This window comes from Onychostruthus taczanowskii, unplaced genomic scaffold (assembly GCF_017590055.1).
Source record: "Onychostruthus taczanowskii isolate IOZ18803 unplaced genomic scaffold, ASM1759005v1 scaffold55, whole genome shotgun sequence".
In the NCBI taxonomy this organism is placed as follows: Eukaryota; Metazoa; Chordata; class Aves; order Passeriformes; family Passeridae; genus Onychostruthus; species Onychostruthus taczanowskii.
In genome coordinates, this window is record NW_024503124.1 from 5,147,279 (window position 1) to 5,170,702 (window position 23,424).

The window sequence follows — 23,424 nt, forward strand, 5'->3', positions numbered from 1 at the left end:
GCAGAGCAATTGTGAGGATCCATTTCCTGTCAGTGGCAGTGCCTGGGAACAGTAATTAGCGTGTTGAATTTAATGTTCACATTTTAATACATTTAAATGTAATAAAATGCTTTTATTAAGTGGTACAGTTCCGCGAAACTTGTTATTACTCGTGTCTGACGCTCAAGCAGCGCACACCACGTCTGGCCTCAGACCTGCTGCCTCAGGGAAGGTGACAGAGTTCCTCCAGCAGGAACCTGGAACCCAGAACACAACAGCTGAGTACACAAAAAACTGGAGACCGCAGCAGTTAAAAGCATGTCATGTTTATTGCAAATGTAAGGGCCTTAGCCAAAGCCGAGTGACATAATTGAAAAGCCCCTAGGCATGTCAGTGTCTGTGGATTTTGAATTAATCCTGGAGAATTGAGATATAAGCACATACCACTGATATTAATGAGCCCCAGAAAAGCCACGGCACAGGGAAGGGCTGGTTTAGAGACTGTTTTCCGGGAAGTCCCCTCCTTCTCCAGCCATCTCCAAGTGCTTTTCCAGTGTCCTGTGCAGCATAGAAGGCTCCACGAGTGGAAGGGAGCAGGTGTGGCACGAATGAGGTTGTTCCAAGGCCAAGCATCCAGAGAGGATGTCAGGGAGATTTTGGGTCTCAGTAGCTCGTATGACCAGGCTGTAAACACAAGGAGTCTCCGCTCAAGTGTCTGCCGCTGTCTGAAGAGGAAAGAGGAAATTGACAGTGTTGAGTTTCCCTGTCCCTGGAAAAATGAGAACTGAATTCAGGCTTTCAAAAAGCTGAATGTGACCCACGGGCTGAATTTGAACTCGACCACTCACAGCCAAAGGCTCAACTCTCATCTTCCCTGAAAGCATCTACACCTCACACTCGTGAGCGCCCTGTGCCACGGCTCCTTCAACTTCTGTTCCCCAAGCTGAACCAGCTCTGGTGTGTTTGTGATCAGGAGAGGGTATTTTGGCTCATTTTGGAGCCTGCAGTGGCCAGACTGCAAGTGGCAGAAATGGCTCACAACACACAGCCAAGCTCAGTGCCACGAGTGCCCGCTGGGGTCCCATGGCTGGGGGCACCAGGGTCCTGCTCAGCTGCAGCCTGACCCGAGGAGACAGAAGCCAGCACAAGGCAAAGCCTGCCACAGGCACCACGAGCTCCCCTCCTCACAGATGCGGGATGGAGACCATCCCTCTGGGGGCTCTCAGGACTCCCTGTGCCCGACTGTCCTGCTGCCGGCTCTGCGCACGGAGCAGCAGTGCTGCAGTGAGGAAAAGGGGACACAGCACCCACACCCGTTCCCAGCACACAGGGTCCTACCTCGCCTTCAGTGTGTCATCCCCTGCACCAAGCCATGTTTTTGCCAGGATCCTCTTTCAGGAGAACAGCACCTTCACGACCAAGCTGTTCCCTCTGCTGTCCACACTGCAGCTCCTGCCAGCGGGGCTATGGCTTGGCCAGGCCACTCCATCCTGCTTGATCTCAGTGCTTGCCACTGCTGCTGCTGCTTTAAAGGACACAGATCTATCAGGCTCTTTCATTAGTGTTTTAACAAATGATTGGATTGATCTCAGGTACAGACAGAAAGACTGAAAAAGTTTAGCTTCTACACGCCATGAAAAATTAAAGGGAGAACATAAAATAACTGGGGAATTCTTTTAACTGAATTAGACATTTTCCTGTCAGTCCCACAGATCAGAGCCATCGGTTTTGAAGAGCTGCTGCCTGCATTGACAGGGACAAAGTGTTTGGACAAGGTGAAAAGCCCGGAGGATCCCAGCACCAGGCTCAAAGGGATGTGTCTGGCCCATTGTCTGGTTTGATTAATGAAGCCTTTGCAGAGCGAGATAATGCAACGTTTGCCGTGCCAGGGATGCTGCTGCACAGCACAAATATCCCAACTATGAGGAATATTCAATATTATAACAACAGCAACGAGCCCATCTATGTATGACAGGATTCTGCCCAAAAATACCTCAAATTATATTTGTTTATTTCCTAATTGTCAGCCACTTTGATGCACTCATCGTCAGGTTCAACAAGTGCTCCAGGCTCCAAGAGTTTGAAACAAAGGGAGGCACTTGGGCGAGCTGTGAGGTTTGTGGGGCCGGGAACTGGGATCTGGTGGCCCGGGCAGCGGGGTGTGGCTCTTGGGACAGACACACAGACAAACACGGTGTCCCTGGAGGATCCCTGGCCTCCTCACAGCCTAGCATTCAAAAACTGCCCACCACGTCTGTGTCTCGGCAGGAACACCTGCGGGTCAGCAGCGACTCTGGGAAATAAAAGCGAATGGATCAGCAAAAGGGCCATGCAGGAGGAGAGCAAGCGTGGAGCTCCGGGCTCACACCGCAGGGGACTCCAAGCTCCTGCCTGGGCATGGCTTGGCTGCTGCCTCTGTTCCAGTCTCACTTCTGCCAGAGGTCTGGAGCTGAGTGCCTGGACCTGGGAGCGCCGGGGAAGCTGGCTTGCCTTTGAGGAAGCACTGCCAGCCCAGGTCTCACCTGCACCCTGCCTCACCCCAGTGCTGTGAAATCCAGGTTTGAGTGAACATGGTATTTGTCACTTCCCACCCCAAACCATCGTGCTGGTTTGCTGTGACTGATTAGGCATTTTCCCCCTGTCCTGTGCAGAGGATTGTTCTGGTGGTGAATGAAAGAATCCACACATATCAACTGTTCATTTGTTTGTAAAAAGCGGGAGAACAAGCACGGGACTATTCAATTAATTAAGCTGTGTCTGCTTGGAGTTCAGCACCCCTGGGCCCTGCACTCCATTCAGAACATGCCAAACAGAAATAGGAACCTGAGGCTGAAGCTGACAAAAAGGCTTGAGCAGAGAAGGAAAAATCCTCCAACAGTGCATTTTGACAGTGTTCAAAAACGCGTTTCTAACGTACCTGTGAGGCAGCACGGGGTGGACACACAGCTGGGCAAAGGCTGGGGCTCACTCCAGGCTTCAGGTTCCAAATGCTTTGCCCGCTTGCAGACACACAAACCGCACCGGGCTCTCCTGGCGGCCCGGGGGGTGACCTGTGCCCCGTTCTCATCAGGACCTGACCCGAGAGAGGCGCCTGACCCCGAGCATTCTCCTCCTGCTGCTCCCCGCAGTGTCCCCGCTAGTTCAGCACAGCCACCTCCCGCTGTTACGGGTCCAGGGCAAACCCTGGCCCCCGGGAGCACACAGCTGCCCCAGCCGGGACACTCCTGAGCGCCACAGCCCGGAGTTTCGCTCCCTCAATACTCGCTTTTTTTTTTTTTTTTTTTTTTTTTTTCAGAAGCAGCGCGTTTGTTCTCTATGCCCGAAGCGCCGGGGACTCACTGCCCGCCCGGGCGAAAGGCTGACAAAGAAAGGCGGAAAGGGGAAAAGCCCCGTCCCAGTACCCGCAGCTCCGGGCGGAACCCCGGCCACCCCACGGGCGGCGAGGGGGACGCGCCGATGGAATTTGGGGAGCAGCTGCGGGGCCGCCGCACTCGGAGCGTTCTGTCCCCGCTGCCGCAGCGGCCACGGAGCAAGCCCGGACCCGGCCGCGGGGACCCCCGCCCAGGTAGGTGCCGCTGCTTCGCTCTCTTCTCCCCCTCACCGCCTTCCGTCCCCTTGGATTTCCTCCCGCCGTTTCCTTCAAGCCATTGAATTCCGGCGATTTTACCATCGGGCAGCGCCGCGGAGAGCGGCGGCCGCCGCTCCATCCGCTGCGGGGAGATCCACAGTGAAACCGCCCCTGGTCTGGCTGCGCTTCCAGCGGCTCCGGGCAAACGGGACCGACCGCAGGCGGCGGTGACCGCAGGCATCGGTGACCGCAGGTGAAGCGATGCAGACGCGGCGGGGCTGGACCGGGGCCGCGGGAGGTCGCACCGGACCCGACAGCCTGCGCTGGGGTGAAGCGATGCAGAAGGGTCCGCTCGGAGGGCGGCTGCCCGCCGGGGCACGGAAGGGCCCGCGTTCCCACTCCCCGTCCCCCGGTAGGTTCCTTACCTGGGCTCCGGGCTCGGCTCCCCCGCCGCTGTTGCCGCTCCCGCCGAGGCACGGACAGGCAGCAGCCACAGGGAATTTAGGGTCTTCCCGAAGCCCTGCCGCCCTTCCCGAGGGGGGTCAGTGCCGGGGATGTCTCCCCCCGGCCCCGGGATCCCCCCGGTCCTCCCCCCGTATCGATTCCAGTCCGGCGCTGGCAGCGTTTAGGCCGGGATTGGGGGATAATAGGAATATCATCTGGAGACAATTACCTTTGGAGCGCGCTCGCTTCTCCTCCCAGACACTGTTATTTGAGCAATAGGATCATTTGATTTCATATCGCACTAAATAACCCCCGGCCGCCGCAAATTGCCGCCTTCTCAACAGCCACCCCTTGGAATAAATTGCACAGCGACTCCTTGGGCTCCAGCTTCTTCTTCTTATTTTTTTTTTCCCCCTTATTTTCCCCCCCTCCTTTTTCTCCTCTGCAGAACGGTATTTCGGGAGAAGCCGGGACAGAGGCCCGATGCTGGTGGATAAACTGCGTCCAGCAAAGCTCCGGCTCCCTTAATAAGCTAAGCAGCCAAACCCTACCCGCACCGCTTTTCCTCATGTTTTTCTCCCCCTCCCTCATCTATTTTTTTTTCTTTCTTTCCTCCTTTCTTTCTTTCTTTTTTTTTCTTTTTTTTCCTTTTTCTTCTCCCCGTTTAAAGCAGTTTTTCCTCTGCCGGGTCCCACTGACTGCAGGGCTCGATGTGCCTTTAAGGCTCTGTCAGCGCTCGCCTCATAATCTGGTCATCGCCGGCCTCATTAGATCTGTATTAATGTCAGCCACGGATTGCTAATTAGATTTGCGGGATAAATGAAATTACCCGAGTGGGCGGCGTGGGAGGGGGAGTGCAGTCTCCCAGCGCTTCCCAGGATTTACGGGGGGAAAAAAATAAAAACGGAAAAATAGAAAGGAAAGACATAATTTTATTTTCCATTCTTTTCTCCCTCCTTTCCCCTCCTGCCCCCTGAGCCCCATCCCCTCCTCAGGCTCCCCTCTGACAGCCACTAACCAAAGAATTCCCCAAACTGCTCCGTAGCTGGATCTGGGGGTTCTGCTAACAGAACATTGGTGCCGCATCGGGTGCTCCGTGCCGAGGGATCCTGCTTGCATTGGGTTCCTGGATCCCAGAAAGCAGCTCCGGGGTGAACAGCACTACATTGCTGGGGTCTCACAGGGGTCAAGGGAGAGACTGATGGCATTATTCATCCTGTTTATTTATCCTTATTAGAAAATGGGATGAAAGAACAGGGCCCGGCGTCTGCCTTTAAGCACCGGCTGAGCAGAGCACACACAGCCCCAATTAAACACTGCCCGGACGAGGCCTTTCTCCATATTGGAAACCCAGCTCTGTTTAACGAGGACCAATTAAATCCTGCTTCATTTTACCTGGGATCTCACAACAAATTCCCTTTCTTCTTCCCTGGTAATTACTGGCAGAATCAGCCCTGCTATCGGGGCAGGAAGCCCTCCCTGATAACCCACCCGAACCCCGGCTGGATTCCAGCAGAGCCAGGGGCCCCTTCCTGCCCCCAACCCACCAAAACCCGGCTGGGATCAGCCTGGGTCTCCAGTCCTCTCCCACTTCAGCCCACCACGGTGCTGGCAGAGTGGGGCCCCTCCTGGGGAAGCATGTGGAGCTATTCCAGCCCCGCTCTGGCCTACATTCCCAGGCCTCCCCTGAGCACCCCACAATGTTAAAAACTGCACCCTGTCTCCCAGGGGACATCGCTGCAACTGGGACATTCAATTAAATAATCCTGGCCCTTTGCACCACAAATAAATGGCTTTTTTTTTCTTCCCACAAATATTTCCTTTCCCAAGTTCCCTTTCAAAAGGAAAAAAAAACCAACAACAACAAAGAAACAAAACCCCAAACTGGAGAACAACAGGAAAAAAAGGAGAGGGGGGGAAAGAAAAGAAAGAAACTGTTCTCCTTTCTTTTCCCTGTGTGCAGGGTAATTGATAGGCTCTATCAGAGGTCAGGATTTGCATAAGAATTAAGAGCAGTAAATTAATTTAATATTCCATGCACATCTCCAATTATTCCTGCAGACCTTTGTCTCCCCGGCTGGCAGAGAGAAGGTTCAGCTGCTCTTCAACCAAACAACATCTGTGCAGTTAATAATTTGATAAACAGCTCATACAAATAGTTTCTGAATTATCTGCCAAACCAATGACTATTCAGTTTGGAAACACTCGGCGAGGGCTGTGCCGGCGGCTTCGGAGCCCCGGCCCAGGGATTTGGCTGTGCGGACAGAGATTCGCCCTGCGGATCCCTAAAATATCAGCAGCCCTCTGCAACAAAATCCCATCAAGAACAATATGTGAAATAAGTTAGTAGTAGTAATTAATAAGAGTAATTAATAAGAGCCCACCCTGCCCAGTGTGTGCCCACCACCCGGAGAGGCTCACACGTGCCGGGCTCCATCCCCCAGCTCCGGGCTCCAGGTGGATCCATGTGAGGTCTGTGGCCCCAGGAACTGCTCTCGCTGGGTGCAGCCTCTACAGCCCTTCAGCTGCTTCCTTCCCTACACAACCCCCTGGAAAGGGGCTGGGTTCTCCTGGCTGTCTCCTTGCCCCAGTCTCCAAGGAAGAACGGCTGACAGTTGCACTGCTAAATCCAAATTTCAGCCCAGGAACGACATCCTGATTTTCTCCAAGGGAAACCCAGTCTTACAATAAAATTGGGGTGGCTCCTTCCTCCTCACCACATGGATGCAGAGGTCCAGCTCCAGGCTGGCCAAGCACCACCAGTTCAATTCACCCCCATGGCTCTGTGGGAAGATGCAGAGCTTGGCTGCTCCTGCCCTGGAGGGGTTTAAAAGATGTGTGGGTGTGGCACCTGGGGACACCGTTTAGTGCTGGCCGTGGCAGTACTGGAGGAATGCTTGGACTCAGTCCTCTTAGAGGGCTTTTCCAACCTTCTCAATTCCATGATTCCATATCTGCATGGGCCGTGGTTCATGCAGCACTTGCAAGCCTGACCTTAAGTTAGAGTGGCAAAGAGCTCCACTGGTGATGCCACTGCTCCTCACTCCCCTCAGACATTAAGCATCATTCCAAAATTAATAAAAAGTTGATTTTTAAAAGATTATGAAGTCCTCCAAGCTAAAGGAAAGGTTAATGCACTTCTCTATAGTGACACAACTTTAATGTCTGCTGTCATAAAGAGCTGATTTTTTTCTCCCATTTAAAAGGAGAATTTACATCATGAACAGAAATCCAGTGACAAGGACACAAACAGAAGAGAAGGGATGAGGTGCCAAATTTGGAGGGATGTCTGGGGCTTGATAAACCACTGCAGGCTTAACACAGCGAAAATAAGGCTAGACCTTCCACTGGGACCATGGGACAGGCCAGACCTGGTACCTCCCCTGGGGAGGGAGGGAGATCCCTATGCCCCAGTGGAGATCCCACGTTTGGGATTTGGAGCTCTCAGGCTCCATTCCTGCTGTTACCTGGCTGCAGCACCGGCTTGGAGCTCACTGTGGGGAATCAGCCCTCTGAATATTCAACATCGGCAGCTCCAGGGCTGCCCAGAGCCAGGGATTTGCTAGGAAATGGAAGCTTTTTCTGCTCCTTTCCAAAATTCAGATCAATGCACTGTGCTGTCTCTGGAGCCTGAGGCTGGTTTGACCTGAGTGTGTATTTTGCCTCAGCTCTAATTAAACAAACACTTTCCAGTTTTTACTTTGGAAGCTAATTGTGCTTTTTTAAGGAATTCAAATCCCCCTTTTCCAGCCCCCAATTCCCAGTGCTTCATGTTGTAAGGAGGGAATTGAACCCTCATCTGTTTTCTGTCACCCAGCATGGGCATCCCTCCCTCCTGTCACATTCCTGTGGTTCGGCAGCCCAGGGCCTGGCACAGTGGATTTTGGGATTGGGGAGATGCAATGCTGGCTCTGGAGAGCAGGATACTGGAGATGTGGCTTTTTTGGGGCTGTGGGTTCACCCTTGGAGCCCTTTAGCCCTTCTGGTCCCTGGATTTAACCCCAGCAAAGGGATTTCAGCACTGACGCTTGCCAAGGGGCGCTGGGCAACTTGATTAATGTTTACAGAGCTCTGGGCAGAGAGTGCCATGGTGTGAACATTTTATCATATTCCAGCTAGGCCACAGCCCCCACGGACATCCTGGCACTGCCACATCAGCCACATCCACTGCTGCATGGAGTTTCCTTTGGCATCTCAGCCACCCTACCACCACCAAAGGCTGAGGTGGAAAAATCAAAACCGCAGCCTGTGCAGATTCTGGTGCCCGGAAGCCACGATCCCAGCACCGCTTTTTGGCACAGAAGATCTCTCTTTACGGACTCGCTCGTCGAGCTGCCGCGCCGCTCTTTTCTTTATGGAGCCACAGAAGTGTCTGTAATGAGAGATTAAAATAGTAGTCGTGGCCCGTGATTTATTTTTGAAGTTCTCGCGTCTCCGCGCGTGTAAATACCCCAGGCTGCGGGCCGGGATAAATAACGCGGCGCAATATATTAACGAGGGAGAACACAAAGCGCCGGAAAGATGGAGAAGGGGGAAGGCATTTGCTGGGTGGTAAGTTATGGGGCCTTTGGAGGCAGGGCAGGGGGAGGCTGAGCACGGGGGGGGTTCGCTCCTGCCTTCCCCCCACCGATAAATCAGCAGTCCCGCGGTGCCGGCGCCGGAATAAAATATGCCGGGTCCCTGCGGCGGGGTGGCACGCGGCGCGGGAGCGCGGGCCACGCACGCTGACTGCAAATGGGGTGGGCCATCAGACGCTGCCATAAAACACCCCCTTGCCTCCCCCAGCTGATTATCAACTTCATGCATAGCAAATGACAGAGCGGGAGCGCCGGCGGCGCCTCCACCGCTGCCGAGGTAAAAAAATAAAATATTTACAGACTGACAGGCTAATGGACACTTTGCCAAAGAGCCGTTCGAAAGAAGTAGTAAATGGGCCCGTGCTGATGCAGGGCAGCGGGCCCGGTCAGGGATCAGGACACACGGCACCGGATCGGATAACATCTAATTGGCAGGTCACATCCAAATGAGTGTAGTCATGCATCATCCGGAAGGCTTTCTGCTGGTTATAAAGACACTTGTAAACAATTCAGCCGCTGAACATGGCAATAATATGTTGATCCGGCATGTAATGAGGTGTTCCTGGAATCAATAAACTAGTCATGAAGAGCAGGGAGCAAGGTCAGCGCCTGCCTTTTTGATGACCTTTGCTGGCTGGTGAGGACATCATATACTCTGAAGAGGACTTTTCTCATATTGCAGAAGGCGCCGAGTGTCAGAACTTCCATTCGCAGCAAGCAAATGAACAGCCGGGCTCTGCATGCTAATGAAGTCCAGGCTATTTTCCACCTTTTCATCTGCACATTATGCTCTTGACTTTGGAGAAGGTGGGAATTAGGTTGGACCCTCGTGTCAGACTGCCTGATGGCTCGGCTCCGGAAAACTGGTAATTGAAGCTGATGACTGATGCGGAGGAGGCCTGAATTTGGAAATAAACAGTTTCAAGCACTGCATGTCATTTCTAGAGAGACTGCTGAGTGAATGGAAATGAGCTCCGTTTCGCCGATCTAATGCAGTTTCTCAGCGGGAAAAACACTGTCTTTGAGACAACAATGCCAATCAGTGAGATTTAAATGTCCTGGCGATAATGTAAGGAATAGCACCTGCCTCAGCAAACAGCACTTAGGGAAATGCTGCCCCGTGCTGGGGCCTGAGACTTGTCTCCAGCCCCCAGCGCCAGGCTGGAGGAGCTGGGACGCTCTGAGGCCGGAGGCAGGGAGGGCATGGCACACACCGTGCTTGGTCCTTGCCACAGAAAAGCCACTGGTGACACAGGAGTGTGGCTTTGAGCGACCCTAACTGAACACAGTGCTCTCCATGCCACGTCTGCCCCCTGAACTGCTCCTCCCCGGCACGCTGAGGAGAAATCCTGCTGGCCTCAGCCCCACCGTTGCTCTCTTTAGATTGTGCCAGCGCAGCTGCTGCCCCCCAGGGATGAAAAAATGAGGTTTCTAGACAGGGAACCCAAAGGCCAGTATGATCAGCCTCGACTCTGAACATCCCAGCAGCTGGGAAACAACATTGCAGATGTTATAAACCCTCCCCAAGTCCTGCTTGGGGGTGTGGAATGGGGCACAGCCACTCATGTTCTGGGGCAGAAGTAGTCTTGCTGAGGCTTCCAAGGCTTTGAGGTGTTTTCCTTCAGACACAGAATCCTGGCTTGGAAAGACCTTGAAGTCCATCTCATTCTACCTCCTGCCATGGACAGGGACACCTCCCACTATCCCAGGTCGCTCCAGGCCCTGTCCAAGCTGGCCTGGAATGCTCCCAGGGATCCAGGGGCAGCCACAGCTTCTCTGGGCCCCATGTGTCCTCTGCAGGTTCCCCCCAGGCACAGGTGGGACCGGGACTCACCCACCCCACGTTTCCCCAGCAGCCAGGCACCGACAGGTCCGTGCTGGAGGTACGAGGTGGGATGTGCTGCAGGCAGGGGCTCCCCAGAACCCCTCATGCCAGAGGGGGTCAGCGTCCCCCCGGGCGGCCACATCCCTCTCCCCGCTGCCGAAAGCCGCTGGCTGTCCCCTGGAGGTGGCTGCGCCAGGAGCGGGTGTGTTTGTGTAATAGTTTGCAACCCTTCAACATGAAAGGATGGAGACGGATGCGAGTTATTATTATGAAAATGAACCGAGCAACAGACAAAAATATTCAGGAGATGTAATCTGCTTCCCTACAATGCGCTCGCAGAGAAGAGCACTTGGCAGACAGGAGAGTCGCCGTCAGATACATTGCCTTTTGTTAAATTGCTTTTGCTCTGACAATGCCTTTTAAAACCACATGCAATCTTAATTTAAAATAACCAATACCTCAAGGTATAGGGGCCCAGTGCTGGTCTCCAGCTTGGGATTTGTCCAAAACTATTCCCTCAGCTTAATACCGCTATTCCTCATTTTAATCACACAACGAATGTGGGAGCCTGAATTTGCTTGTAAGAATCCATCACTAAAAATTCATGGGGCACGGATTGATTCCCCTGCCTGCCACCTCAGTGTTGCCCAAATCCCTGGAAGGTTCACCCAAGGAAGGTCCTCTTCCTCAGGGGCAGCTTTGACACACACGATGGACGGAAAGCGAAGCTCAGCTTTTTCATCCTTTTAGGAAATGGTTAATGGTGAGGAAATGCCAAATCTGTCAGGGCAAGACACTGTTGCATTTTTATTTTCAGAGACAGAGTGGTGGGCAAAAAGCCCCCAAACAAACCAAGCAGCAGCTGCACATCACTGCTCCCTGCTCCTGCCCTGGCAGGCCGTGTGTCACTGCCGGCTGCTCCATGGCACGGAGCACGAGGTCTCCACAAGACAGAGGGCTTGGCTGTGGGTGCCAGCTCTGCACTGCTTCGCTCAGCACTCACAGAACACCCCACCACTCCCTCAGAGGCCCCTGGGTGCCAGATTTATCCTCTGCCCATGGGAGCTGAGAGCCTGGAAGCGTGTGGTGGCATTTTGAGGCCATCCGTGAGGAAGGGCAGGTGTGTGTCCAGGCATGACGCTGGCTCCAGGCTCAGCCCATCCATCAGAGCTGCTCCGGCCTCCCACCTCCACAGATAACCTCCTTCCCTATGCTAATTCCCTCAGAACATTATGCAGACTGTTTATATTTCTCTACAGCCAGAACAGGCTGCTGACACAAATCAGCCATTAGCCATTCACACTGAGGAGTCTCCGCTAATTGTGCAGAATGTAATTAGTGATTATGTAATATCTAAGCTCTTGCAACTGTCATTAATGTCCACTATTCACCAGAGATAGTTCTTACTGAATTAGGGAATGATTACTGCATGCTAAATCTACTTAATCCTAAATATGCTAATTAACACCGCCTGCACTTTAGACAGTGGTTAAAAGCACTAGTCACCTCAAAAAAGGCTCTGATACACCAGAACCCAAATTGCTTGTGAAGGATTTTCCCTCAAAAGGTAAATTTGTTTAATTAAATGCTGTAGTAAACTGTTGGGCACAGCCCTTGATTAGTGCAGCCCAAGGAGGGGCCTTTTGGAACCATCTTGTGAAGTGCCACCGCAGGGCAGCAATGTCCTGCAGCATCCCAGGCCTCCTGCAGCATCCTGGTCCAGGCACAGCCTTTCCCCCAGGCCTGCCAGTGCTCCCCAACAGGCCTGACATGAGCAGAGCCCAATGTAAAACAGTTTTCCAAAGGCTCTCCCTCCAGGATTAACTCCCCACTCCTCAGGTCATAAACAACAATATTCCTAAAGGCAGATACAGGAGCTTTCCTCAATAAATTCTGGCTTAATTTAAAGATCAATTGTGTAATTTTAAGATTGATTGTGTAGAACAGGCTTCAAATATTAAACACTAAAGGAATGGGATAAACAGAGCAATTGTACAGGTTTGAAAGGTCCCTTTCCAAGGCCTGGGGTGTTTAATGTATTCTGTGTTTCTGTGGAAAAAAAAGATATGGCTGTCATGAACCCCAGAATAATAGCAGCTTGTGATTTATGAAGATTCCTCCTGCTTATATATTTTAGATAAATAATGCCCCTGTGTGTGTCTTTGCACTCATTCATAACCAAAAGCTGCCCAGGCCGCGCGGAGAGCTTGTGCAGGAACCTTTGGAATCATCTCAGAGGGACGGGATAACTCAAGGATCAGACACTGAACAAGTCACGGCGTGACAAGGCCAGGAGTGTCCCTGGCAGAGCCACGGAGCACGGGCACACCCAGAGCCAGGGGTGTGCTCCTCACAGGAGCAAACGTGGCCCAGGGGGCAAACACGGCACAGGGACCTCGGCTTGCCCGCCACCGCAATCACCACCACCGCCACGGAAATGAAAGAATTAGCCACACAATGAACCCCTAATTGCCTGGCAACAGCATTTAGGCCCCATTAGGTAGATTTGTAACTGCTTCCAGAGAAATAAACTCCTGTGTCATTAGATAACAAGGGAAGAAATAGGTTATTTCCTTTTTGAAAGGTATGAAAGCTTCCAATTGCCTGATGTACGTGCTCAGTAGATTATTTTCTGTCATCTCAGTTAATTGAATTTTACCCATTGCTCTTAGAATTCCTCCCTTTCGTGTGAGGTTAAAAAGTTCAGAGGAGTCATATTTTTGAACCGCGTCCGTTTATCGCACGAGCCAACTCCGGCTGCACAAAGCGCGCCGGGAAAAGGGAGCAGCGGCCAACTGTGCGGGGATGGCTGCAGCATCCGGCTGGGCTGGTGTTGGACCATGGAAAAACGTCACTTTTCAGGCAGCCTCCAGCTGGGACACCGCCGGGAGCCACCGGAAGGGACCTGCTGTGAGCTCCGTGGTTGCTGTGCGGTCACTGTGCCTCCTCTCCTGGAAAACCAAACTGGAGACCCAGAGCTGAACCAATTCCTCAGATTGCATGGAGACCCTTGCCAGGGTGCCAGCTGGGGTGGAGTGCCACGTGCATCAGCCAGACATGGGAGGAGCCCGTTATTCCAGCCCTGAGCCCGTTATTCCAGCCCCGAGCCCATTCTTCCAGCCCCGCTCCGGTGGTGGCTCTGTCACCCTGTGTCACTCTGCCTGCCATCACCAGAGGTGCCCAGCCCTCACTCTCAACCAGCCCCCTCAGTTCTGCCTTTCCAAAGCAAACCTAGGCAGTCGTTGTTGATTTCTGAGTAAGTCCAGAGCACGTGTCATTCCTCTCATCATCGCTCAGGCTGCTGCTCTTCAACCTCACCAGCAGCACCCTCCCATCCCCAGCAGTGCTGCCGTGGCAAGCTGAAAGCCAAACTTAAACTTTTGTGGGGAGCTCTGGTTTGATGCTGTGGGACATTTGCTTTGCAGACCAGCACCTCCCAGAATGAAAGGGCTGGCTTAGCCGCAGAAATATTACCAAAATCATCATCTGGTGACTCCAGAGCCACTTAATTTTAAACCCTCCTGAAAAGCCAGCTCCATTTTCTGCTTTGGTGGAGACCAATTCCCCGCGCTGGCGTAGGAGAATAGATCAGCCCCGGCAGCGGGGCGTTGTTATCCAGCTCCCAACTATTATGACATAGTTTCTATCAGAGCAGTTTTCTTCTCAGCCAGTCGAGTGGAATGATCCCTGAAAGCCGTGGTTTGTGGCAGGGATGCGCTTGGCGCTGTCAGAAATCCGTGGCTGCCCACACACAGGCCAGCAGCCGGAAAACAAGGACATGGAAAAGGACCTGCAAAGGCAGTGAGGCTTTGAGGCACTGGGCAAGGGGGAAGCAGCAAAAATCCCAAGGATGGGAGGAAGAAAAATAAGTATGGGGAGATCGTGGAGCAGCCAGGCCCAAGGAATGTTCCTTCCCAAAGTCTTTGAGGTGCTGCGTGTGTTTGGAAGCTGGGCGTGCCTCCTCCTGCCTGCCAGCCCAGCCTGGGCACAGGGAAACTCCTCAACCCCACAGGGGCATCTCAAACCTCGGGACTGGAGGGGCCAGGCACTGCTCCTTTTCCCCAGGACAGAGGGATTCAGGATTGGGAGACCTCCTTTGGAGAGCTGGATGCCAATCCGGCCTCTTCTGCTGGTTTGTGGAACTACTGAGGAAGACAGGAGAGGCCCCACATCACCTCCAGGCTCACGTGCAGGGCTCTGACCCCATAGGTGCATGGGGGGGCCATTCCCCCCATTTGGAGAGAACAGGATTGGGCTTCTGCTGGGCTGGGGCTGGTGGTCCCCAAAAATCATCCCTGGTGGGCTGCAGAGGCATCACAGACACCAGGGAGGGGGAGAAGATGGAAGGGAAGAGCAGGGCTGCGCTTTTCCACGCCGCCTTTTTGTTTTATTTGGTTTTAATTGCACCCCAGAGCCCCTTGTATTAAACATCCCTAATTAAGGAGGGCCAGGGAGCGGGAGGGTGGGCGGTGGTGGCCGGAGCGAGGAGGGAGGCCAGTGTGGAGCCCCTCCACCAGCAGAGCGGTGCGTGGGGACAACCTTGTAATCTACAGAAATCTGGGAATTATGATGGATATTACATAAATCAACCCCCCTGTGTCAATAAGGAAAAAAACATTTTTAAAAGAAAAGCAGCTGATAATTAACCCTGAGAGCACGGGTTTAACCCAGATCACCTTGGGGAAGCGCCCGGACAAAGGCAGGCATTCATCCCGGCCTTTCTCATTTAAATAACCCGGCCTTCATTGGATCCTGAGGGATTGCTCGGGAATTGCTAAACCGGAGGTTTGTTCGGGTTTGATGTGTAGTCGCATTGATTTCCCCCTCCCTCATCTTAATAAAAGGCATTTTATGGAGCCCTGGAGCGGGGCAGGGTGAGGCATCCCGCAGCTCCCGCTGGTCCGGCAGCGGGTGTTTGCCAGCCCACAGGAGCTCTGCTGACACCTCCAAGCTCCTGGAGCTGGGGAATGGCCCTGAGCGGCATCACCATTAGGAATAACCTGATTATTACTTAGCAAAACCACAGCTTTGCCCCGAGAAGCTGTGGCTGCCCCTGGATCCCTGGCAGTGTCCAAGGCCAGGCTGGATGGGGGTTGCAGCAACCTGGGATCGTGGAAGGTGTCCTTGCCTGTGAAATGAGATGAGCATTAAGGTCCTTCCAACCCAAATCTTTCTGGGATTCTCTGCATCGATTCTGAGTCTTCCTTTTGGCTTTTTCGGAAGCCCATTTAGGTTGGAAAAGCCCTCTAAGATCAAGTCCAAGCATTCCCCCAGCACAGCCAAGGCTACCACAAACCCACATCCCCACGTGTCCCATCGATGCATTTGTTAAATCCCTCCAGGAATGGTGACTTCCCCACTGCCTGGGCAGCCTGTTCCAATGCCCAGCAGCCCTTCTGGACAAGAAATTCTTCCCAATATCCAAACTAAATTTCTCCCACTGCAACTTCTGAGGCCATTAATCCCACAGTATCTCCTCAGACAAACACCTGGCCAGTTCTGCTCCCAAGGCACCCAGCAACCTGCCAGCCCCTCACGCTGGTCAGATCAGGCCCCAGGGAAGCTTTTCCAGGCTGGTTCCTGCCACCCTACCCTAATGCTCCTTGCTTTTTCCCTGCATCCATAATTACTCACAGGACAGCACCTGAAAACTCAAATCCTGGTCTTTGCTCTCGTTTTTCCTCTGTACAAGCCACCTGTGCTGGAACCGGGATGAAGCAGCGACAGCTCAGGGGAGAAAGCTGCAGGCTGGGAGCCGAGGGAGAGCTCCTGCCGTGCTCTCTCCTCCCATGGCCGCTGCTGGAAAGCCTGGCAGGGATGTTCCTGCACATGGCTCTGCAGCACCCACACACCAACACCTCCAGGTGGGGCAGAGGGGCTGGATCCCTGCCTGTAGCCCACAGGGAGCTCCCTATCCAGGTCAGACGGGGCTGGAGAAGGCTCGCACAGAGCCCTGGCAGGGAGGACACACGACCTGCCTCTGCTCGCAGAGGGCTGCTGCCAGTGATGGACACATCCTTATTCGTAAGTATTTAATGTTTCTTAGGAAGCACTTCTAAAAGAAATTGGTATGTAATGACAGCACTCACTGGAAAACAGGCCGATTATAAAATGCACTAACTTATCTGGTATTCATTTGAAAAGTAAATGGATGCAAGTAAAGGTGAGAGTTCACTACCAATTCAAATATTTTGCTCTAACAGGCTCTAGCACTCCTACTTTAATTCAAGCAGAAGCACAAGTATGAATAATCAAACTGGATGATGCTCATCAAAACCTTTGTGCCTTGCACCATTTCAAATGGTCATTGAAGCTTAATGGCAAAAAATTTACATTATTCCTTTAATTTGTATTCTGTTCCTTCCTTCTGAGTGATGTGATTGTGATTTTCTGTTGCCGGCTGTATTATTTTGATGCAAATGTTATGTGCTGCTACAGTCCAATTTCCTGCTTCGCCCTCCCCTTTTCTTCCCCCAGGAAAGAAACGACAGCTAAAATAGTTCAGAATTGGGGAGGGATTCTGAAATAGTTCCTTAACTACCGCTCCCAATTAAAGCAAACAATGCAGGGTCTTGAAGCACCCTGAAAAGCTGAAAATTAATTATTAGCTGAAGGGGGAGGGAAGTGGCTTTGCTCCCCGGACCTTCAGAAAACAGAAAAAAAAAAAAAAAAAAAAAGAAAAAAAAAGAAAAAGAAAAAAAAGAGAGAAAAAAGCGCTTCTCCCCAATTCTGCCTACAAAAGAATTAGAAAAGAAAATTTGTAATTCAGTTAAAAACTCCTTTTGCTGGCACATAATCACCTAGGGATGAATGCTTTATTGAGAGGCATGGGGCTGCAAACCAAAGCTTTGAAAACAGGAGGCCCCCGGGGTGCTCCCGGCACGTAATATATGCACCGACTAATTTATTGCGCTGTGACTAATTTCCATTCCTTGTGCTCGGAGTTGCCTGGCTAATTACAGGGATGTTTTCTTAACTTGGGTAATTGCGCTGCCCGCGCGCGAGCCCCACGCTGGCTTTGATGCGCCCCCATGGGGTGGCTGCGCGGGGCACCGCCCTAATTAGATTGCCTGCCTTAATTAGGGGAGATGGATGTGGGGGTGCCCAGCTCCCCACCATGCAGGCACCAGCCTGGCAGGGCAGCAGGATGATGCCCAGCCCAAGCTGGGCTCTTCCAGGGTGGTGGGGACGCGCCCAAAACCAAAGGACATGCCAGCATTGATGCCATCACCCGCCCCATTCCCAGCAGAAAGGCCAGAGCCAAGCTCCCAGCAGGAGCATCCCTCCAAACACACACGAGGGGACAGCCCCGTGTGCCTGTGTCACCGCTGCTTTGAGGCCTGCTCAGCCCATCTGCAAACCCTTTCTTTCTGTGGCAGTCACTCAGGCGGGCACAGTTGTTATTAGACAGGTAATCGCTTTCCTTGAAATAATTTCAGCACTCAGCCCTAATAAAGAAGATTTCTTTGCAAGGACCCTTGGTGAAAGGGGCTCAGCGCTGCTCCCTGCACTGTGTGGGTCAATTGGGTTCTGCTCTGTCCTCTCTCCAGCCCAGCAATTGCCTTTCACCCACTGAAGAGCAGCCCAGGACACCCATCCAGGGCCAGCCTTGAACACTGGCCTAAATAAAACCTTGACATCTGAAATTCTGCAGCTTTACCCCTGCCCTAGCAAAGACTTGGTCACGATCCCGGAACATTAATGTTGTATTGGTTGAAACCCATCCCCTGGCAGGGAAGGCCAAGGGAAGGTGGCAAACACCTCAGTGCCAGAGGCTCCTGCAGGGCGGTGGTGATGGAGCCGTGTGGGAAGCGGTGCTTCCCGCTGGGATGTGCTGGCCTCTCTGCAGGACTGGGCCATGTCTGTGTCACCCATCCCACAGGATCCTGGCAGAGATGCCAGGGAGAGGCCATCCAGCTGGAGAACTGGGCAGCACCAGGAGTCCCCAGGTTGTACCCAACCTATGGAATTCCAGCAGCAGGCTCTGACAGACCCTGCGCTTCTCCAAGGTGACTTAAACCCTCATCCAGCTGAAGACACTTTCCTCTGTACATCTGGGACCTCTGGAAGCTTGAGGAAACATAGTCATTTTCCTTTTATATTCAAATAAACAAACCAAGCGTTTCAGCTCCTGTTCAAAGGCGGAGTGTGACCCAGCTTCACACACAGAGGCACCTGAGAGAAGGAGAAATTCAGTGTCTCTCCCCCAAAGTGAATTGACACGGACACCCAGGCAGGGATGGATCCAGCACCATAGATTCTCTCCACGGCTGCCCAGCCAGGCTTCTGGTGCAGCCCTCCAGCAGCCCCCTTCCCAACACACCAGCAGGCTGGAGGGCTTGGGACAGGTTTGGGAGCTTGGTTTGATCACCGAGCCAGCTCCATGTGGCCTGTTGTGCAAAGCCAGCCATTCCCAGGTGGATTTTGGGGCGAGGAGCCTGTGGCTGCCGGCACGCGGCGCACGGGGCTCTCGTGGCCCACCAGGCGCCGTGGGTGCGTGGGAGATGCTCACGTGTGTGAAGCATCTTCTCAGGCTCACGCTTGCTGTGAAAAAGGAAATAAAAAGAGTCTCCCCCCTCCAGCTGCCTTCGGCATCTCCTTTCTAATAACTTGGCATATTCACTTAATACAGGCCAGCTCCTTCCAAGTCGTTAGCGGCGGCGGGAGACACAGCCGGAACGCTGACCTGGTTTGCTTGCCAAGACAGAGCAAAGAGAAACCTTCACATAATCATTTCCAAACATTAAAATGGCTCCATTGTCATTATAGCTGAGAGATTGAATTCGCCTCATCAAAGCGGCGTATGACAGGTGACTCAATAGGCTGGTGCCAAGCGCGGAGGCAGGAGATTAGCAGGGCACTGATATCATTATTTCCGCCTATCACAGATTCGGCAGGGAGGCAATTGTAATTTCTGGGCTTATTAGTCTGCATTCGCAGGAAAAAACCTGGTGATAAACCTCAGTGTGACAGCCAGGCATTTGTGCAGCAAGTGCTGTCACAGTGACACTTGGAAAATGCCAATGTGGATACGTTCTCCTAATCCCCCCTAATGGAGGTTAAAGCCTGGCACAAAGGCACTCTTATCACTGATCGGGACACTAATAACATTTGCATTTTTAAGTTAAATATAGTAAGTAAAGAGTAAGTCTCCTCCTCGCGGCTTCGGCAATTAACTCGGCCTCGGAAGGATGAAAGCCGAGCGGAGATTCCAGCCGGCCGGGCTCTCCCCCACGGCGGGTCAGCATTCCCGGAGCTCCCACCTCCACTCTCGGTGCTCTCCGTGTCCCGGGATGGCACCTGGCAAAGCGAGATCCTTCCGGGGCTTTCACACACTTTTACAAGTGGTTTTGCTTCGGATGGACAGAACTCTTAGGGTTTTTTTTTTTTTCTGCCCCACGGTGCCAGCTGGGCTTGGGGCTCCTGTGGGAATTCCTCCCGGACACGAGCCCAGCACGTGTGACACGGACATGCACACACACGCTCTCCACAGGAATTTCTTAAGGAAAAGAATAATTACAGGTGGTAAACTGTTACTTTTCCACATTTAAATAAGAGACCAATTAAGAAGACTATGTAATTCAATTCTGGAGTGAGTGCCACTGAATTCAATTTGTTTCAGGTCAATGAATATAATGTGAAGTTATTAACAAAAAGGTCAGGGACTGCATATAAAATATACACACATGACACAGGCAGAGTAATTAGTACACATTTCACATGTTCTGCTGCTCAGACATATGGTGTAGAAAACCTGAGCGGGATTAGATGATAATAAATGTTCCCCTCTCCCTCCCACCAGCTCCCTATTTAAATAGGGTTTATGGCTATTTCCCCGGTGCTCCTGGGATCTGCCGGAGGCTGAGGACCCACAGCCCACACAGCAGCTCTGGGCAAAGCTCCCAGGAAAGCTGGGACTCTCCCAGGGTGAGAGATCCCCATGGAGCAGCTCAAGCCACAGCCAGCACGTGCTGGTGCAGGGACAGTTTTTGGGGACCTCGCTCCTCACACAGTGCTCGTCCCCAGGCCATGCCAACAGTCACACCTTTGTGGTGCCCTCACCAAGAATTACTGTGTTTCTCCATGCCTGCTTGCTACAGGTGCACACTCAATGTGAAGTTACTGCATTAATGATAATAAAACATTCAAATTATACAGTTAAGTGGTGGTTGAATTTGAAAAAGTCCATGACACACATTAAAAAAAAAAAAAAAAAAAGGAGGATAGTAAAGTCCCAAAAACCTTTTTAACCCTGAGTTTGAGTATTGGACACCTGAGTTCTCTTGCAGGTAAAAATGCACTTTCATAGGGGAGGAACATGAGGGAAAAATTCCTCTGAAAGTTACAGGAAGAAATCTCAAGGTTCTCAGAGGTGCTCTGGTGTCCAGTGAAACCTGCTAGGGATTCTCTGCTGGTAAAGGATAACCCAGTTGTTATAGTTTGTGTGCTCCAGCATCTTCCTTGGCATCCTGTGTTCAGAATGAGATACACAACCCATTTGCCAAGTTATGCTTTACCTCCAGTGTGGCCTGATGTGCTAAGGAAATGAAGCAGCTTGTGTGTTTTGACTAATAATTACCACTTACTACTGAACCTGGGAGCAGAATCCTCAACTGGAGATATTTATTTTAGCCATCATTCCTGTAACCCATCATTTGGGTTTTGTACAGCTGGCTGCAGAAAGCAACAGGAAAAGCAGGAAGTGGAGAGCTCCAGGAATGGTAGGGACAGCCCTGGATCCAGACACGTTTAGGATTTGTCTGCAGAGAGGGAACTGTGAAGCGACATTGGCTCGTACAGGTTCAGGGGTGAATTACACCTGAGATGGGTGTCTTAATTAATGTTGCCTTGGCCAGGCATTCCAGTCAGGATCCCATCTCCAGAGCAGTCAGCAGGATTCTCTGGGTTTGCTCCGAGGAGAGCCAGGTCAGTGCTCACGGGACAGCCTGTCCTTAAATCAGGGAGAGGGGCCTCGTGAGGCCTGCACCGGCCACAGCTCAGCTCTTCAGCCTGTCCCTCACCCCATTCCTCCCTGCAGCAGCCCCTGGGGGACATCCCATGGGGACCCCACTAGGAGATGGGGCTGCACAGCAATCCCAGGCACGGCAGCAGCCACCAGGACTCCCCGCAGGTGGCACCTCCCAGGCACAGCACAACCTCCCCGGGCTGTCGGGACGAGGTCTGATCAGTGATGCTGAAAATTCCCAAAATCCAGCACCCCATATTCATCCACAAGAAGAGGAGGGGACAGAGGAAGGACAGCTCAGCAGGTTGCTGAATATATCATGTGGAGACGCCAAAAAAAAAAAAAAAAAAAGGCAAACAAATGATAAATCTATTTTGTTGTTAATTAAGAAATCATTCCCTCCTAACCGGCCCCTTTGCTCTCCCCGATTCCCCGGTCTTTAAAAGCACTAAAGCAATTTACTCTCCATTTTACTGTTTGACTGTGTTGGAAGAGAATAAATAAATAAAAAGCAGGGAAACACCTACACGAAACCTTTGTTTTTTTCTTTCCCCCCCCTTTCCTTCTGAGTCTTCTCTTTCTCCACACACTAAAACCCCACGGCACGGCTCCGCAAACCTCCCCACGACCGCAGCGGAGACTCCGCTGCCTCGGGATGGGTTTTTTGGAGCACCCCAGGGATCTGCTCCGTTTTCCCAGCCGGGGGGGTGGGAGCAGACCTCCCAGGCTGGGGCCACCGCGGCGGCCACGCGTGCAGGGGACACCCCGCTCCCCGCTCCCTGCCCGCGGGGTCGGCGCCCCCAGCTCCGCAGCCTCTCAGCGCTGCCGCTCTCATTAACTGAGGATTGCGAATGGGTCAGCAGATCTATACACTTTTGTGTTCCTCGGCCCGCTTTATTTATTTCTTTCTTTTGCACGGTGCTGAATAACTAACCTTTCCCTCAATAGGCAGATTTAAAAAAAAAAAAAAAAATAGGATCCATCACACAGCAGCAGGATAGCCTTGCTCTGTTTTGACCTTTCTGAAATTAATTTCCCAATCTTAGCTTTCAAAATCAGAGATTGAAAAGACCTATTAGATCAGCCAATCCATCTTATCACTGGTACGGCAGCAAGCAGAGACCCCAGCCAAGTGCTTCTCTATGCAGGGAAAATATTCTGGAATAAGACGGGGCATGAATTTAAAGTGAAATACCTGTTCCGGAATATTCTGCACGTGGACACGTACTCTGGAATAACTGCAGCTGATCCTGACTTGGCTCAGTTGACACCTGGAGCAATTCACTGGAACAGAGGGGAGATTAAAAAAAATCCATTTTAGGTTAAGAAGTAATTTTTGTGGGGTAGCTCCGGGAAATAATTCTCCCCCAACCCTTTTTTCCCAGGCAGGCTGTCGCTCACAGGGCAGCACCACTGGGAAGGAGAGGGATGGGTGCTCAGGGAAATTCCCCCCTGACCTGTGAGGATGTGGATCAGGACACAAAATTCTGGTCTGCAGCTACTCCAGGAGGCTGGGATGTTAATGGGCACCTCTCCCAACCTGCAGTTTAGCTCCTTTTCTGGGAACACTGCTCTTCTCAGTGTGTCCCTGCTTTTCCAGACAGCACAAAACTTGGGGGTAAAACCCAGAATCTTGGGGTTTGTAGCACCCCAGCTGCCCTGGCCAGCACTGCCAGCCCACGGTGGGGGTCCTCAGGAAGGCCCCTTGGTGAAAGGAGTGCTCCTGCTGCTACACATCCCTATCCTCCCATTCCCCTTGGAATCCCTGGGGCTCTGAATGTTGTGTTTTAATGCCAGCAGTGTTGATCTGGAGGGATCAGGTCACCACCCTGTGCTGACCTTGGTGTCCATCTCCACCCTGCCCCTCACTGCCCAGCAATGCCTGACAGGCCTGGACATCTCCAGTGTGGCATTCCCAGGGCTCCTGGGGACGTCTGCGAGGTTTGGATGCACAGGGCAGCACCGAGGGCAATCCTGCTTCAGGGAAACGAAGCAGGCCTTGCAGCAGGTCTGGTCACACCACCCTGCCCAACTCTGGCCATGCCCCAAGTGGTTCAGGGAGGTG

The 23,424-nt window shown here is 52.4% G+C and overlaps 1 long non-coding RNA gene across 2 annotated transcripts in view; it reads right to left on the reverse strand.

Moving 5' to 3' along the window:
• Positions 1-310: 310 nt before the first annotated feature.
• LOC121342677 overlaps positions 311-23,424 on the reverse strand; it is a 67,953-nt gene continuing 44,839 nt past the window's right edge. Inside the window, exons 3-5 of one of the 2 annotated variants that reach the window (XR_005953596.1) lie at positions 22,588-22,643; positions 1,318-1,501; positions 311-704 (exon numbers count right to left, since the gene is read on the reverse strand). This is a non-coding gene — a long non-coding RNA (uncharacterized LOC121342677). Of the gene's footprint in view, positions 705-1,317; positions 1,502-22,554; positions 22,644-23,424 lie in introns of both variants that reach the window. The other variant, XR_005953595.1, reaches the window with a different exon arrangement.